The sequence below is a fragment of the Lolium rigidum genome, chromosome 7, assembly GCF_022539505.1.
Source record: "Lolium rigidum isolate FL_2022 chromosome 7, APGP_CSIRO_Lrig_0.1, whole genome shotgun sequence".
NCBI classification, from domain to species: Eukaryota; Viridiplantae; Streptophyta; class Magnoliopsida; order Poales; family Poaceae; genus Lolium; species Lolium rigidum.
This window is the reverse complement of record NC_061514.1, coordinates 141,046,191-141,053,869: the sequence shown is the minus strand read 5'-3', so window position 1 is coordinate 141,053,869 and position 7,679 is coordinate 141,046,191. Positions and strand designations below refer to the sequence as shown.

At 44.0% G+C, this 7,679-nt stretch overlaps 2 pseudogenes; one reads left to right on the top strand and one right to left on the bottom strand.

Annotated features, from left to right (window-relative positions):
- Positions 1-482: 482 nt before the first annotated feature.
- LOC124669727 lies at positions 483-2,343 on the top strand (annotated as a pseudogene).
- Positions 2,344-2,961: 618 nt separating this feature from the next.
- Positions 2,962-7,159, bottom strand: LOC124672088 (annotated as a pseudogene).
- Positions 7,160-7,679: the final 520 nt, after the last annotated feature.

Here is a 7,679-nt window from a genome sequence, read left to right as displayed (position 1 = left end):
CAATATTTTGAGTGGGGCCTATGATCTATTTCCAAGAAAGAGAAGACCGAAGAAGCCGAGAGACAGTGGTCAAATTAACAAGGTGATAAACCATATCAGGCTCAAATTAACTATATAAGCCCACAGACTCTATCAACCACGTTCCAGGTAAAACAAACATGAGACAGTTTTAGAACGGGGACACGAGCAAAGATAACCAAGCCACCTTTGCATAAAAAAACGGAAGAAAACGAGATGACCAGTTCTACTCCGCACAACCAACCTGCCATCCTTGTTCAACTCAAAGCCTGAAAACCAAACAACCCCCATGGCGACCATCCCCTATTAAAGCACCGGTCGAGCACCCATATCATGCACCAACGAAATCTCACGAGTAGAAAACTTATCGACCAAGTGTGATAGCATAAGGAGCAATGTCGGGCCTTGGACTCGGTAACATCGCCGGGGTGGGCAATGGCAGAAGCCATTGCTCGGGGGGCAAGGCCAAGCTGCTCGCGCTGGGCAAGGCCCTCCCTAAAAATGTGCTGCACCAGGACAAGTTCGTGGACACCTACCTCCATGGCACCAGCTGCAATGATCCCGCCACCAGGGCAAAGCTCGAGCGCCTCTGTGAGTTACTTCCTTCCTTGCTTCATGCCATTGCCTTTTTTTATGTCTCATTTTCACCGGCTGAGACTAGTAATTCACTCTCCTTAAAAATATCATCAACACCAATAAGTTTTGCAATAGGATTGTCATCTGGTTGTAGCATCTTAATGTACAAAATCTACCATGCATTAGTATGACATCAATTATCGAATGCGCAAAATAGAATTAGTACAATGTGAAAGACAGATTATCTTTCACTCAGTAAATAAAATGTTTGCATGATCATTAAAACTCCAGTTGCACTTGATACTCATCTGGTGTACTTAAGCTCTAAGAGCACCACTAGGACACCAATTTATTTAACAATCAATTATCATAGGTGTGAAATGGATTTGACACAAGTAGTTATCTACTCAATAACTAAAATGTTCACATGATGGGTACTACTCCCTCTGGCCCGTAATAGTTGCACTTTTGCTTAAGAAAATAAGTAGCATATAACCAATTCTAGTGTATCTATCATAATGTGGAATGGAAAATAGTGCAATAAGAAAAGAAAAAAACATGTGCACACTATAAGTATCATTATGCATCAGTTGTACTTTCATTCTAAAAAAAATACTAGAACACCTATTTAGCTTTTTCAAGTTTCTGGGAGGGCTGAGCAAATAGGAATTCCTAGTATAGAATCATAATTTATAGACTATGTTTTGTTATGTAGTGATTTGCATCAGTACCTCTAATTTATGCATATTTTTTTGCATGTGATTCAACTTTCACAGGCAGGAGCACCACAGTGAGGACAAGGTACACTGTCATGTCAAAGGAGCTCCTGAATGAGCACCCAGAGCTGAAGACAGAGGGTACTCCGACATTGACACCACGTCTTGACATCTGCAACGCTGCAGTGTTAGAACTTGGTGCTGCCGCAGCTCGTGCTGCCCTTGGTGAATGGGGTCGTCCCGTAGCTGATATTACCCACCTAGTCTACATCTCATCCACTGAGATTCGCCTCCCAGGGGGTGATCTTTTCTTGGCAACTCGTCTTGGCCTCCCTCCAAACACCGTGCGCACATCCCTTCTCCTCCTTGGTTGTTCAGGGGGTGCTGCTGGCCTCCGCACTGCTAAGGACATTGCAGAAAACAATCCAGGGAGCCGTGTCCTTGTAATAGCTGCGGAGACAACCGTGTTAGGTTTCCGGCCGCCAAGCCATGATCGCCCTTATGACCTTGTTAGTGCTGCCCTGTTTGGTGATGGTGCATCAGCTGCAATTATTGGAGCAAGCTCTATCAGGGCAGAAGAGGACCCCTTCTTGGAGCTTGAGTTCTCAAGGCAGGAGTTCCTACCAGGGACAGACAAGGTAATTCATGGCAAGATCGCAGAGGAAGGGAGTGACTTCAAACTGGGGCGTGATTTGCCAGAAAAGATTGAAAGCCGTATAGAAGGGTTCTGCAGGACACTAATGGACAAGGTTGGCATAAAGGAGTTCAATGATTTATTTTGGGCTGTGCATCCGGGTGGACCAGCAATATTGAACAGGCTAGAGGTTTGCCTCGAACTTGAGCCAGATAAACTAAGATCAGTAGGAAGGCCCTGATGAACTATGGGAATGTGAGCAGCAACACAGTCTTCTATGTGTTGGAGTATTTGAGGGATGAACTGAAGAAAGGGGCAATAAGGGAAGAGTGGGGATTGATCTTGGCTTTTGGCCCAGGTATCACATTTGAAGGAATGCTAGTTCGGGGCATTAACTGAAACTGAAAGAGGTCCAAGTACATGGAAATATCACACACAAGCTTTACATTGCACAGTACCATTTCATGATTATGATTTCTAGTCTAAGAATGTAATAAGCCGCATAGTGTATTTACGCTCTGTAACTACCTAGTCACTATTTTACTGTAATTCAATGCTTTATCTATCAATTATGAAACATAGTAGTACAACATTATCTGGAAAATCTATATAGTAATAAACCATTCATGAGAAATTGTATTTCTTTACTACCTCCATACCGGATTATAGGCTATTACGCATTTCGAGAAAAATTTCAACTACTAATTTAGTCAACATACTATGAAATATGTATCACAAAAATTATACTATTGGAAACTACTTTTGAATATGAATCCAATGGTATAATTTTTGTATCATATATCTCATATTTTGTTGACCAAATTTGTAGTTGAAGTTTTTCTCGAAATGCGTAATAGGCCTATAATCCGGTATGGAGGTAGTATAACACATGGGTTGTTGTCCGCAAAGGATAAAACAACAAGTGCCAGTCAAATAATATCGTGTTTTACTTCCCATTTCAGTGAACAATTGTTTGTTCAAATGTTTGAATTGCAGATTATATTTGTGCCTCATACTTCAACAGTAGTTTAGTATGTAAAACAAACTCACATCTGAAATTTTCCAAGACTTGGGCAACTCAGCAAACACAGACTAAACCTTGCGGCTTGATGCTAATGTGGAAACCATAATTTTTCAGCAACTGAAGAATGAAGTCTCTTCTCACCGCATAGTCCTGTCAAAGTCATGTGACGATGAGTGGTTAATCATAAACGATTAACAAAAAACCTTACTGTTTTAAGAGAGTCCTAATAGTCTGGTGTGCTGGTTAATGCAATCAATGCAGCTTCTTGGAATGGTGCAGGAGCTGATCTGTCAGTTTGACATGGATATTTATTATTGATGCTGGCCTGCTGCTAGCTATGCTTGCTCCAGCACAAACCCAGCCAATTCTCCAACCTAGTATGTTTGCACAGCTCATAGTTAACATCCCAAATCACTAGCAAGAATTTTCACCGAATACAGCTATGTATTGTTGTTTGCGTCACACAGCAACTGAGTAATACCTACCAGTTACACTGTAAGTTTTTGACAGTGAAGATGTGATGATGGTCCTCTCTTGCATTCCTGGAAGAGAAGCCAGAGAGATATGCTTATTCTCGTCGTAAGTAATATACTCATAAACCTGGAACATTGTCAGAGTTTCTGACTTCTAATTTTAACAACGGACAAACATATTAATGAAATTTATTTAAGACATTTATGTACCACAAGCTATTTCTGTATAAATCATCACGCTGATTTACCCCATCTGTTATCGCAAAGCAGTCCATTTTATGACAAGCTTTAGAAATAATAAGCAACTCCTCCTTGCTAAAAACCTTCCCTGTTGGATTATGTGGGTTGGCAGATCCAGAATTTTAAGTCAGGGTGGTCCACCTTCATAAAATTTTCTGACGCAAATATGACATGCATAACTTTTTTTTCTCGACAAAACTACATAACATGGCATAGCTAGGTAGTTGGAAGATGGATTTAGCTGTTAACAGACCTGTAGATAGCAATAGCATCACGGTCTTACAAACATATTAATCTAGATTTTGCATAAATATGCATACATATCATCAGAAGTTCAAAAAAAAAATCATTGGACACAACCAACACGATCTCTTTAATTTGCTCCACGACCACATCCATCGCGGGCCAAGAAAGAAATGAATACGAAGGTTTCATCTGTCCAAAAAGGAGGGGCACCGTGTTTGGTTCTCTTATATCTTCAATAATTCTAAAATAAAAAATGTCCAATCCACCAATAGTTAATTCTAAATTTGAGTGGTGCGCAAAGGTGGGAATTTTTTACTGGAAGAGGTTTTGGCGGCAACCGGCGAGTGACCAGTGACTAAGGACAGAATGATTCATGTTTGTATGTATGATTGCAGAATGGCTATTGAAAGGAAGGTGGTTGAAAAAAAGCCAGATTAGGAAGACACAAATGTCCTTAATTTTTCTCCTATAGCTAGGATAGACGGGTTGTATCAAAATCCCAGGGTGGTCCAAGCACCACCCTGGCCACCCTCTAGATCAGCCCATGGCACTATGGCAGTAATGAGATGTAGCCTTGTAACCAAGTGAAATACCGTCGTTAGACTCAACCAATTACTAATATACTAAGTGCAAATCACTTAGTAGTATGTACTTCCAGAAGTGAGCATCATCAAAAAAGAACTTCAGCAGTACATCCATTGCCAATAGTAGAAACAATGTGGTGAGCCATTCACCTATTTAAGATCACGCTCTTTGTCTGACTTGTAAAAGATTCCAAAAACTTATCCTCATTCAGTGTCGAGAGATGTCCAATTTACCCTCCTAAACTTGTCTCAAAGTTCAGATTACAACCCTCAACTTTACTTTGGTTCAATCTTCAACCCTGAATTCTATAAATCGTTCGGAATTGAACCTTGTACCCTTTTTGACAAGTTTTGAACCGGTTTTCTTGCCAGTTAGCAGTTTTTCTCCCTATATACTGTGCCAAGTCATCAACATACAACATACACGGTACATGTACTTTCTCTCTCTCCATATCACATGATCACCTTCATGCCTCATCATGATCGTCTTCCTCCCTGGAACGAGGCCATGGCGACCACAGAGGTGTGCCTCCATCGGACAATAACACCCGACATCTGCCCTCTACATAACCTGTCGTGCCTAGCCTTCCGCCAGCACGGGGCAACCACCATGCAGCGCAGCGAGCCACGGGGGAGGCATTTTATTCCGGCGGGTGAAGAGTTGAAGATGAAGCATAGAGTTCAAGATGAAGAGTTAAAGACATAGAATACATGCACGCACTATTTTTACCAATACAATACATTATGTGACAAGAAAAACCGGCTTAAGACAATGCAAGGGGTGATTCTGAACCGTTTTTAGAATTCAGGGTTGAAAGTTGAACCAAAGTAAAGTTTAAGGTTGTAAGCTGAACTTTGAGACAAGTTTAGGGGGATAAATTGGATTTCTCTCTTTAGTGTCCAAGAAGGTGGATCCAATGGCACATACACCTTCATGTACACTTGTACAGAAATCAAATTACAGAAACATACCATTGACCAACAGGAGGTCATCATCGTTCCTGTTAGACGATAAACCCATGAACTGAATGAAAGACTTACAGGGACACCCCGGGCCAGCTCGATGCACATTTGGTACGTTTCGTAAGCGGGGTCGAAGAGCGGAACCTGATCCCCCGGGTCTATGACTGCATGAACAGAAATGGCATACGCGTGAATAAAATGCATAGAGTATGGCATTCCCCTTGAGACGCCACGATTCAGTCGCACACACAAACAGAATGAGTATTAGTACTTGCAAATATTGCTGCAGCGAAGGTCTCGGATTGGACGCAGCAGATGGCGAAGTCAGAGAGAGGGTCTACGTGGAGCTCGTTTCCCGTTTCATCGTCTCCACGAGCACATCGCAGATCCCCTGCACATGCCTAACCAACAAACCAAAATGCGCGTCACCATAGGCAGAGGGTAGATAGGGTGACTGAACCAGTGGCAATGGAGTCGCGGGAGGCGGACCTGTACTAGTTGAGGTCGGCGGTGATGGCTGCGGTGGCGGCGGCCTTGACATGGGCGGGCGCGGGGAAGTCGGGGAACCCCTTGGCGAGGTTGACGGCGTCGGCGCGCTGCGCGAGGTGGGAGAGCTGCTGGATGGGAGATGCGTCGCCCACCTCGACGCCTCTGACAGCTTCCCCTCTATTGTCGCCGTCCCCAAAACGGATAGAGATCAAGTGACATGCACCCTTTGCATGTCACCGTGTGACATGCGGCCTAAATCCAAATTTAAACATTGCGAAAAAATTTGAAAAAAATCATGCATGTTCACAACACATATTAAGATGACTCCTAAAAATTTCAGATCAAAATTCGAAACACACATCGAGAAACAAAAAAGAGAAATCTGTCATGAATAGTTCCCGAATTCAAATCTGAGTTTCTCTGTACACTATTCACATCTGCGTTTCTCTTTTTTGTTTCTCGATGCATGTTTCAAATTTTGATCTGAAATTTTTATGGATCATCTTAATATGTGTTGTGAACATGCATGATTTTTTTTAAATTTTTTCGCGATGTTTAAATTTGGATTTAGGCCGCATGTCACACGGTGACATGCACAAAACATGGCCTCCAAATAAATTCAACATAACTTGAATAGATCGCCGATCACATAGTTTTGATGACTACAAACCAATTAAATAGTTCCCCGCAAAAAAACCCAGTTAAATAGTCTCCAGGATCACCTCGCCGCAAATCAATGTCTAGCGAACCAAAAAAAAGGCGCACGTTAGCCGGCATTAAGTAGCCGCGAAAATCAAAGAGCAAGAGCATCCACCGGCGTAGAAGGCACTTCCACCGGTGTCGCTGCAGTTGAGGTCGCCGATGTAGCGGAGAACCGAGGACGATGGTGGTGTCGAGGTAGCCGGCGGTGCAGTGGTGTTGGGCTAGGGCGCGTGTGGAGCTCTCCCCTCGGCCAGGATCATGGCGTGTTGATCCGCGCACCATGCCTTGACGTCGTGCCCATGCTGCTTGTGTCGACCAGAAGCATCACCAGGTCCTCCTTCCTCTTCTTCGCCACCACGCCCGCCTTGATCAGGTTGACCTTGATGTCCTCTCTCGATAACCAAGGCCCACCTAGCCGCCGCGACCACCTCCATTAGCGTGGCCTGCTCTGCCCGCTTGGCGGCGTGTGTCGTGGCGTCAGTCATGCACACCATGATGGACGAGTTTATTTACTTGATGGCCGGCGCCGCGTGCCTTAGTGCCTCAACCTTCTTGTTCCCGATGGGCCGGCCATTAGAGGCAGGCGTTGGCGTCGATGTAGGGTCGAACGAGACGTCCACATTTTCGTCGACTTGTCGCATGTCTCAATCCGGGTGAAGACATGGATGAATAAAGCATTAGACAACCCCTCCTCCCCCAAATCTGTCCGGTAACGCATAACGAAGCCGAATTTGCTTACTTGGTCATCGAAGTTGGTGCCGCTAACATGGACACAACGGACCTCCTCCACAACATCGTGCTAGTTGTTGCAGATGTGCTGGATCATGTGCCAATGGTGTGACATCACCGAGTCGTTGCGATCATGGTGCAAGGCCTTGAAGTATGGGTCCAACAGCCGCCGCTCGTCGAACCTCGCCTTCACCCTTTTCCAATAGCAATTAGAGTTTTGGTTAGTTTCGGTGAAAGGGTCGATGCTCACCGTCTTCCATGCTTCAGCGAGGCACTCGTCCTCCC